This window comes from Equus asinus, chromosome 14, assembly GCF_041296235.1.
Source record: "Equus asinus isolate D_3611 breed Donkey chromosome 14, EquAss-T2T_v2, whole genome shotgun sequence".
Lineage (NCBI taxonomy): Eukaryota > Metazoa > Chordata > Mammalia > Perissodactyla > Equidae > Equus > Equus asinus.
This window is the reverse complement of record NC_091803.1, coordinates 4,795,114-4,804,759: the sequence shown is the minus strand read 5'-3', so window position 1 is coordinate 4,804,759 and position 9,646 is coordinate 4,795,114. Positions and strand designations below refer to the sequence as shown.

The window sequence follows — 9,646 nt, the reverse complement described above, 5'->3', positions numbered from 1 at the left end:
TCTCTTGATGGGTCCATTAAAGGTATTCTTCATTTCTGTCACGGTGTTTTTGATTTCTAGCATTTCTCTTTGATTCTTTCTTAGAGTTTCCATTTCTCTGCTTATGTTACCTATCTGTTCATTCATGTTGTCTACTTTTTCCATTACGATCCTTAACATATTCATCACAGTTGTTTTAAATTCCTGGTCTGATTATTCCAACTTCTGTACTGAGTCTGTCTCTTCCAATTGTGTTTTTTGTCTTGTAGTACGCTTTTTAATTTTTTTTGTTGAAAGCAGGACATGATGTACTGGGTAAAAAGAACTGAGTCCAATAGGCCTTTAGCGTGAGGTTTTATATTTATCTGGCTAGGAGTTAGGCTTCGTTTACTGTTTGCTGTAGCTGTAAGTGTTAGAGGCTAAAATTTCCTCTGGTCTCCTTGTTTTTTTCTCCCCTATTGTCTTTGGATTTTCCTAGAGACTTCTTTCAAAACAAGGTCTGAGACACACCATTCTTTTAGTTGTATTCCCTTGTCGTATAGGGGAGCCTTGTTGATGTGATTGTAGGGTATGGGTGGGGGGAGCTTTCTATAATCTTACTATTAGGTCTCAGTCTTTTAGCAAGCCTGTGCCTGTGGGACATGACCTTCAGAAATGTTTCTCAGTGTTTCCCCACATAGGGGAGACAGGAAGGTTAGAGGGGGCAGGAGTTGGGTATTTCCCCTCCCCCACATGGAAGACCAGCACGTGCTGGAGTCAGGTATTTCCCTTCCTCTGGCTTGGTTAGGCTCTCATAAAAGAAATTCTTTTCTTTTTTTCAAGATTGGCACCTGAGCTAACATCTGTTGCCAATCTTTTTTTTTCGTCTTCACCCTAAAGCCCCCCGCTACATCGTTGTGTATTGTAGTTGTAGGTCCTTCTAGTTGTGGCATGTGGGACGCCACCTCAGCAGGGTCTGTCGAGCAGTGCCATGTCTGCACCCAGGATCCAAACTGTGAAACCCTGGGCCGCTGAAGCAGAGTGCACGAACTTAACCACTGGGCCACAGTGCCAGTCCCAAATAGTTTCTTCTGAGAGCAGACTCTATTAAGAACAAGAGAGCACTCTGGACGTATTTAAAAGTGGTTGCTTTCCCCCTTCTCCTGCCAGAAGCATGAGGGTTTTTTTCCTTCGCTTTTCACTGTTAGAACCTGGTAGGGCTCCTGGAGATAAAACTCACAAAAGTGCAGGGCCTTCCGAAGCCCGGGCCCCACTGGAGTTTTGAAATCTCAGACTTGTTCTCACTGAGCCTCTAACCATTCATCAGTTCTGGTTTGTCTCCCTGCCTGGCACTGGCTCCAGGGGGCTTCTGCTCCAGTAAGCTGGGACTCCCTGTACCTGCCGTCTGTCTCTCCAACTTTGGGCACAGTGGTTTGCCCTAAGACCTCAATTCTCTGATGAATCTAAAGCCAATTGTTGATTTTCACTTGTTTCTTATTGTGATGATGGAGTGGTGACTTCCAATGTTGGACCAGAAACTGGAAATCCAGCTAACTTTATTTTAAAAGACGATTTAAATACAGTCACACATTGCTTAAAGATGGGGATACGTTCTGAGAAATGCATCATTAGGCAATTTTGTCATTGTGCAAACATCATAGATTGTACTGAAGGTGAACAAAATTTGCCACCCCAAAACGTGCCTGTTTAATGTGAGGATTATTTAGGTTGATTATTTTTAAGAAATAAAAGGCTCGGAAAATTTTTCTGGTTACTTCCCCATAACTGCCTAAAAGAATTCAGATAAAAAAACCTGTCTCAAGGAGTGAGCTATCACCTTAGCATAACATACACGAGGTGGTGGATAGGGAGGAACCTAGAAAAGCTGTTTGTTGGGCTCCCCTCTCTGTTCTGTTTCTGTGTGGCCAAACACTTGTTTTCCAAACATTTGCTCCTTTCCTCCTACCTGTGGACCCGCCTTCCTTCCCTTTGCAGTCCCTGACTCTCCCCACCCCCAACATCTTCTTTTGTCTTTAGCTGAGGATGTTATTTAAGGTGAGGGCTTTGGCCATTTTGGCAAGTTACTCATTTTTCCTGGGTTTCTCCCATGCATATGTGTTATTGAACTATTATTTGTTTTTCCCCTGTTAATCTGTCTCTTGTCAACTTAATTCTTAGACTAGCCAGAGAAACCTAAAAGGATACAGGAAAATTTCTTTCTCTCCCACAGTACTTATACGAACCCAGATGGTACAGCCTACTACACAGCTAGGCTATATGGTACTAATCTTATGGGGCCACCATCATACATGCGGTCCATTGTCCAGCGAAACATTGTGATGCGGCAAATGACTATACTGCAAATGGAAAATCAGTGTCACCTGACACAAACAGAAGGTAGCTGTCAAAATGAATACAATGAAGGGGCTGGCCTGGTGGTGTAGTGGTTAAGTTTGCGCACTCTGCTTTGGCGGCCCGGGGTTCGCAGGTTCAGATCTTGGGTGTGGACCTAACATCACTTGTCAAGCCATGCTGTGGCAGCATCTCACATAAAATAGAGGAAGATTGGCACACACATTGGCTCAGGGGCAATCTTTCCCAAGCAAAAAAAAAAAAAAAAAAGTGAATACAATGGAAACAAAATGATGCTGTTAAATTATCTTTGTTTAGATGGGAGATGAGCAAGTGTCAGAGAGATGCTAGAGACCAGGTAACCTCACATAGAGACTTTCTCTTTGATGCTTTCTCTCACAGGATGGCTTAGGAGGCTGCTGAGTGACTGACTCAGGGGAGGGGAGGGGAGAAACGGAGAGGGCTAGGTTGTCCATGGCCTGGGGGAGCTGCTCGAGCAGCCCTCGACCACCGCCCTCAGGATGCCTCTGACCTGAGGACGGCCACACCTTGGTTTGCACAGTCTGCTGTCTAGGTGGACTTTCCTGTTGCTCACTGCTGAACTCAATCTCGACTGACTTCTCTCATTCATCTGGAGAAGTAGTCAGCAGTTTTAAACACTCACATCAAAATAAGATATAAGAAATCGAATGGTCTCCAAAAAAATAAACCATATGCTTTTGCATTAATACAATTTCCATGTCACTCGGATATCTATAAACAGTTTGGTGGAGGGTACATAAAAATGTATTCATGGGGGCCGGCCCGGTGGTGCAGCGGTCAAGTTCGCACGTTCCGCTTCTCGGCGGCCCGGGGTTCGCTGGTTCGGATCCCGGGTGCGGACATGGCACTGCTTGGCAAGCCATGCTGTGGTAGGCATCCCACATGTAAAGTGGAGGAAGATGGGCACGGATGTTAGCTCAGGGCCAGGCTTCCTCGGCAAAAAGAGGAGGACTGGCAGTAGTTAGCTGAGGGCTAATCTTCCTCAAAAAAAAAAAAAAGTGTATTCATGAAATAGAGTTCACCAGGTGTATCATCTGCCCTGTTCCTCCCATGCCCTCCACGGGGGATGCTGGTGGTGAGGAGGCTGTCAGTCCGCCCACTGGTTGTCATGAGGCTCATTCTGTGTGTCAGCTGTCCTTTGGCTCACCAGCCGGGACACGGGGATGTGGGAAGTACGAGGCACCTGGCTGCGTTTGGAATTCTGTGAGGTCCAGGATGTCGTCGCTGGAGCTGGAGCGTAGGGTCTTCGGGCTGGCCCCGCCTCCGCACAGACCCACTGTTGGCATGCACTGCCTTCACTCCCAATTGGCTCTGGGGACTTGCTCAGCTGTCACCTCCTGAAGAAAGCCCTCCTGGGCTTCTCCTGGGCTCTCAGGCCAGGACTGGCAAGGAGCCTGGCACAGCAGAGTGCTGACTGATGTCTCCGCCCAGACCTCACATGCCCAGCGTGGGGAGACAGCACAGGGCCACCGTTAAAGAGAACCAGAGCCAGATGATTATTAAAGTGGCTAAAGCAGATTTTATTTAAGATCTAATGCAATAGGGGAAAAGAGACTTCAGAATAGAACTGGACTCAATTCCACATACGGCAAGGACGAGTGTGGATTCACAGCCAAGGAGCAGGTGGGAGGAAGTCAGCGGATGGAAAATCACTAAGAGAAACATCAGGGGTAGGGTTTGGGGGACTCTGGTTAAACAGACCCTACTGGATTCTTGCTGAAGGCAGGCCAGGGTGACCAGAACTCTCCTGGGGATGGTGTGGGGAGACTTCGATCAGATATGGAGGGTGATCAAATATCGAGGATGGAGATTCTGGCTAAACCGACTTGATGGGATTTTTGCTAAAACTGGGTGATGCAAAGACAGACATGGAAGCCAAAAAATCAAGGCCTAATTGAGATGAGGTTCAGATAACAAGTTGGGTCAAGGAGGGAGTCTTTCTCACCCCTCGTGCCTCGTCTGTCTGCAGGCCAGACCCCACTCCTGGCTGTTTCTTTCTGCTTGTCATCTCTGCTCCTCCTGTCCGCCCTTTCCCCTAGGCTGCCCTGCACTGCCAGGCAGGAGGCAAGGATGGACTCAGGGCCTGGGCAGATGCAGAAATCCGAGGGAGAGACTGGGGCAGGGAGAGGCTCTCTCTGGAAGAACGACAGACAGTCCTTCATAACGGTGTCAAGGATCACAGAACCAGGGGATGTCCCCAAAGTGATCAGATTTTCCTCAGACAGAAATTCCCATCTCTGCAGCTTAACTCTGTCACTTTGTGCTGTGAACTGAATGTTTGTGTCCCCTCAAATTCCTATGTTGAAACCTAGTCCCCAGTGTGATGACATTAGGAGGTGGGGCCTTTGGGAGGTGGTTCGGTCATGAGAATGGAGCCCTCATGAATGGGATTAGCGCCCTTATGAGAGGGACCCCAGAGATCTCCTCGCCCTTTCTACTGTATAAGGACACACCAAGAAGGCACCAGGTACGAACTCACCAGACAATGGATCTGCCAACGCCTTGATCTTGGACTTCCCAACCTCTAGAACTGTGAGAAAGAAATGCTTGTTGTTTAAGCGAAGCATTTGGTGTCTTTGTGACAGCAGCCCAAATGGACTAAGACACTGTCACCTTCAAGTCTTGTCAGTTTCCATCTGGGTTACCTCAATAGCCTTTGGACAGCTTCCTGCTGCCCACCTGAACCCCTGCCATGCACCCCCCCACCCCCACCTCCATCCATCCATCTTGGCAAATCATGACCCACGTGCTTGATGCCTTTGGTGGCTGCTTGCTGCCACGGGCCCTCCACTGAGATGTGAGGCTCCAGCCCCAAGATGACTCCAGACCCCTAGTCTTGCCCCAAGCTCCCCACTTCCAGGCCCCTGCTCCGGCCAGGTCTCCCCTGCCCCACTGTGTCCCAGGCTCTAGCTGTCCTTCAGGCGTGGCGGAAATGCCACCTGTCCCATTTCTGCTTCCCTCAGTTCCTGGCTCTCAGGGTGCTCCTCACAGTTGGGACTTTGGGACCTGCCCTCCTCCAGCCCTGGAGGCCCCAAGTCCCTCACTGCTGTCCCCTGCCCCAGGCAGCACGGGGCAGGAGGAGCTCAAACCGAGGCGAGCCCTTGTGTCTGGGAGGGGCTGCTGCTCCCCTCTGCCCAGCCCACCTCGGGAGCCCCTTCTGAGTGCCCTTGAGGGAAAAAGCTGCTGACTAACAGGTCAGTCGCTGGCTGGGCTGAGTGGCGATGTCCAGTTTGGGTGTTTTTCTTGTTCTTGTTGCCTCCTGCTCTCTCAGCGTGCACAGGCCTGGGCAGGCCTTGCTCCGGGACACACTCCCAGTCACCTCTCTCCTCTTGGCTCATAAGCAGCTGGGTGGAGGGTGCACCAGCTGCTGATACAGGCTCACTCGCCTTCTCTCTCTCCCAGGGCTGCCTCATGTTGGCAGAGGCCTCGAGTGGGAGTGGGTCCCTTCCTCTGACGTTCCTCGTGTTTCTGGCCCATCAGCTGTCCCTCGCAGAGGCAGGACTTGATCACAGATAGATCCCAGCCCAGAACGTCAAAAAATGGCATCAAATCCCACCGACTCCCAATCATCCATAGCATGGAACACTGGCACCTTTGCGTTTACCCTTGTTATCAAAGGGCTCTCTGCCACTGCCAGGCACGATGGTAATTTTGAGTTCTGGGAGCCCGCGTGGTACGCGGCCCTGAATGGCGTCTCCCTGTGGGTGGGGCTGGTGCCTCAGCTGAGCCTGCCCTCACCACAGGCAGTCCTGGGAACGCAGGGAGCCCTGGTGGCCTGCTCCATTTTGCTCTTGCCTGTCCCCACCCCTGCTAACCTCTCCCCCCCAAGAGCACTGGGATCGCCCATCAGCTTTCATGCCTCAATCCGCAGCCCTTCTGCCCCCCATCGGGTTCTCACACCCCTCTACACACGAGTCTTAGGGCCTGGTGAGCCGCGGGACCCCACAGGAAGGCGTCCATCTCCCTGGCCCTCCCCGCTGATTAGACAGCAGGGCCTGAGCTCCGCAGGAACCCCTGGAGTGAGCACGGGGCCCAGCACTCGATGGGTGTGAGAGGCACACGCTGCGTGGGAACGAGTGAGCACACACCCCGATCAAGAATCCCCAATGAGAACCGAGGAAAAGCAGGGATCAGGCTGCTGGCCACGGAGGGAGTGAGGTATGTTGCTGAGGACCTGAGAACCCCCGGGAAGGGGCAGCCAGGGAGGGCCAGTGGCCAGGCCTTGGCAGGACTGTGAGATTCCCAAGACCCAAGCAGTCAAGCACACGGCACTTTCCGGAACATGGCTGCAGGAGGGAGTAAAGGGGAGGGATAGAGGGAGAGTCAAGGCTGAACCAGGCTCCCCTGCTCTCCAGCACCGTGTGAAGGGAGGCCCACCCATCAGGGGCCAAGCCCACAGGTGCCTGGGGCAGCCAGCCCTGACCCTGGGAGCTCCGCACTTAGGTGGCTGGAAGGGTCAAGGCCAGCTGACTTTAGGACTTGAGAGGCCCAGGTGTGGCCCATTTGGGACAGCCTAGCACTACCCCGAGTAGGTACAAAGGCAACGTCGGGCCCAGGGGAGGGTCATCTGCAGAGGCTCAGCCAGTCTGAGGCCGTTGGCAAGGCCCACACTCAAGCATGCAACCCGGGTCCGGTGGAGAGCAGACCCGGAAGGAACGGGGTCAGGTGGGGTCACAAAAGCGGGGAATCATATGTATTTGATGTAAAATAAACACAGATATGGGGCTCCTAGCAAGCGGCTTGGGTTTCATTCTCACAGAACAGTGTGTGGTCTACCTGAGTGCATCTTGCTCCTGAAGTCACAGCTGTGGGACAGGGGAGGGGACACCTGGTGTGGGGAGGTCAAGCCTCACACTGACCTGGGAGACACTGAACTGGGCAGAGCGTGGGGCCTCCGCATGCCTGTATCACTCAGTGACCTGGGCGGGATGAGGTTTGGGGATTCTGCCTGTCACAGGACCAGAGGAAAGACAGGCTCCCAGGGGCCGTGGGAAGGAGACCCTTCGAGAGGGGAGGAAACCAAGGGGCCCACGGGTAGCAGCTCTCTGCTTGGCCTCTGGAGGACTGCAGTCAGCTGAGGGGGAGATTTGGGCAGAGACAACCTCATGGAGGGCAGGTCCTGTTGAGGGGCGAGCCTGGTGCCTTCGAAAACCTCTGCAGAGAAGAGAGGGGAAGAAACCGGGTCCTGGGTTAGGTATCAGGTGGGGACAGGCCAAGAGGAGATCTGAGGAGATGCTGGGGTGACGTGGGGTCCCTGTCTGACAAGGTGGAAGGTTCTAAGGCAGGGATGGAGTTGGTGCTTCCCTGTCCCCACCTGGCCCCCCAATTGTTGTCTACCTGGCTCTAGGCTCTGGCTGTGACCACATCCCCTGGGCTCCCTTGGCCTCCAGATTAGGATGAGGATTGGCCAGTGGACAGTGCTGACAGGATGGGGTGGGGGAGAGCGGCGGGGTAGTCACACTCCTCCCCCACAATCACAGCTCCCACCGGGTGACCCCATCTCCACTCCTCCAGCCCTCTCCATCCCTGCCCCACCCCTTCAGGCCCAGGGGCTAGTCTCTGGTGCCCCCACTCCTGGTACTGGCCTTCACCTGGCCTCCTCTTGTTAGTTACCCTGCATTCAGATCCTCTTATTGGAACCATTTTGGGGGGAAGGGTAGAGAACTGTCTAAGATACCGTCTGGGGCTCCAAATCGTAGAGACTCAAAGGACCAGACAGGAGGCGCCATGCAGAAGCCGGCATTAAAGGGAGAGGCACAGTCCAGCCTCATCCACAGGGGCTGGTCACTTCGCAGCCCCTGTGACCGGCGCCCTGCAAAGCACGGGCTCCGTGTTGCCAGATCTTCTGATTTTTCAAATCTTTTTACAAGAGACTCTCAATTTGTAAGTGTTAGTCATTAATTTTAAACCGTTTTTAAAACACCAGGAACCAAACACAATCATCGAGATGTTGGAGTTGGCAGGCGGCTGGCGCTTTGGGCTGGGCAAGGCTGGCTTGGGCGGGAGCTGCAGCCCTCTGCGGGTCAGAGGAGTGAGTCCTCCGTGGGCCTGAGAAGTCCACCAGGTCGGGGTTGAGGTTCCGCAGGGGAGAAGCTGTGAACCTGCCCCGGGCCCAGCCAGGTTGCTGCCTGTCTTGAGGGTCCAAGGCTGGGGACACTCCAGAAAATAGAAGAGCAATGGTATCCATAGGGTGGGAGCTGGGGGAGGAGCGGGGCCACACCATTCCTGAGTGGGGCTGCACCCAGGCTGAAAAAGGGCGCGACCTTGGTGGCAGCAAGAGCTCACCATCAGACTCTGCTGGGTTCCCTGGGGGTGGATGCACACAGATTTGGGGGAGGGCCGCAGGTGGCCCCTGAGCCCACTGACCTCACCTTCTCACAGCTCCGACAGCGACCACCTATGGCTTCTGCCTTCCCTTCCCAGAGGCGGACCCTCCCCACGTCCTGATCCCGTCCCTCCCGGGGATCCGCGCTCCTTATTGTACTCACTCAGGTACCCGGCCCACTGGCTCCTTCAGTCCTCGTCCTCCCCCATTCCGGGGTACCCTCCCCGACGCTTACCCAGCGTTGGCCCTGCCCGCACTAGTGGCCCAGGAAGCAGGGCCGGTGAGCTGTGGACCCCGGGCCCACTGGTTCCAGTCTGGGCGATCCATCAGCGGCCAGGGATCGCCCCACCTCGTCTGAGTCTCACAGCACGCTGGCCAGAGGGACGCCTCCACGAGACCCCGTAGGGGGTCATCGCCTCCCTCCATCGTCGTGGGGCCTGGGGAGGGTGCCGAGGGCAGGTCTGGCAGCCAGCAGCCGCTCCCTGAATCATGGTCGGATGAGGAAGGGGAGCCGGGTTTCGGGACGGGGCGCGCGCGCTCAGGGCCGCGGGACCTCGCGCACGTCTCAAGGGGCAGAGGGCGCCGGGGTCCCCAGGGGTGGGGCCGGCGTCTCCAGGGCAGCGGGAGCTGCGGTGCCCAGGGGTGGAGCAGCAGGGTCCCTCAGGGTGGGGCCGGGGTCTCGGGGCAGGGGGCGCTGCGGCCCCCAGGGGTGTGGCTGGGGTCTGGAGGCAGGGGGCGATGGGGTCCCCAGGGGTGGGACCGGGGTCTCGGGGCAGGGGGCACCGGGGTCCCCGGGGTTGGGGTCTCGGGTCAGAGGGCGCTGCGGTCCCCAGGCATGGGACACTGAAGTCCCCCGGGGCGGGCCGGGGCCGAAGGCTCCCCCGCACGCGCGGAGCTTCCTTTGCCCCCACGCACGCCCCCTGCGGGAGCCGCGCTCGACCCCGCGTGACCGGAAGTGCCCCCCCGTGT

The 9,646-nt window shown here is 54.9% G+C and overlaps 1 long non-coding RNA gene across 4 annotated transcripts; it reads right to left on the bottom strand.

Moving 5' to 3' along the window:
- Positions 1-1,258: 1,258 nt before the first annotated feature.
- LOC139040135 (uncharacterized) lies at positions 1,259-9,618 on the bottom strand. 4 transcript variants are annotated; one of them, XR_011494055.1, is made up of 4 exons: positions 5,545-9,618; positions 4,832-4,882; positions 4,298-4,487; positions 1,259-4,199 (listed from the first exon to the last, which is right to left on the bottom strand). It is a non-coding gene; the product is annotated as an uncharacterized lncRNA (long non-coding RNA). The 4 variants fall into 4 exon arrangements; XR_011494056.1 differs by having other exon boundaries at positions 1,259-4,004; positions 5,545-9,617; XR_011494054.1 differs by having other exon boundaries at positions 1,259-4,487; positions 5,545-9,521.
- Positions 9,619-9,646: the final 28 nt, after the last annotated feature.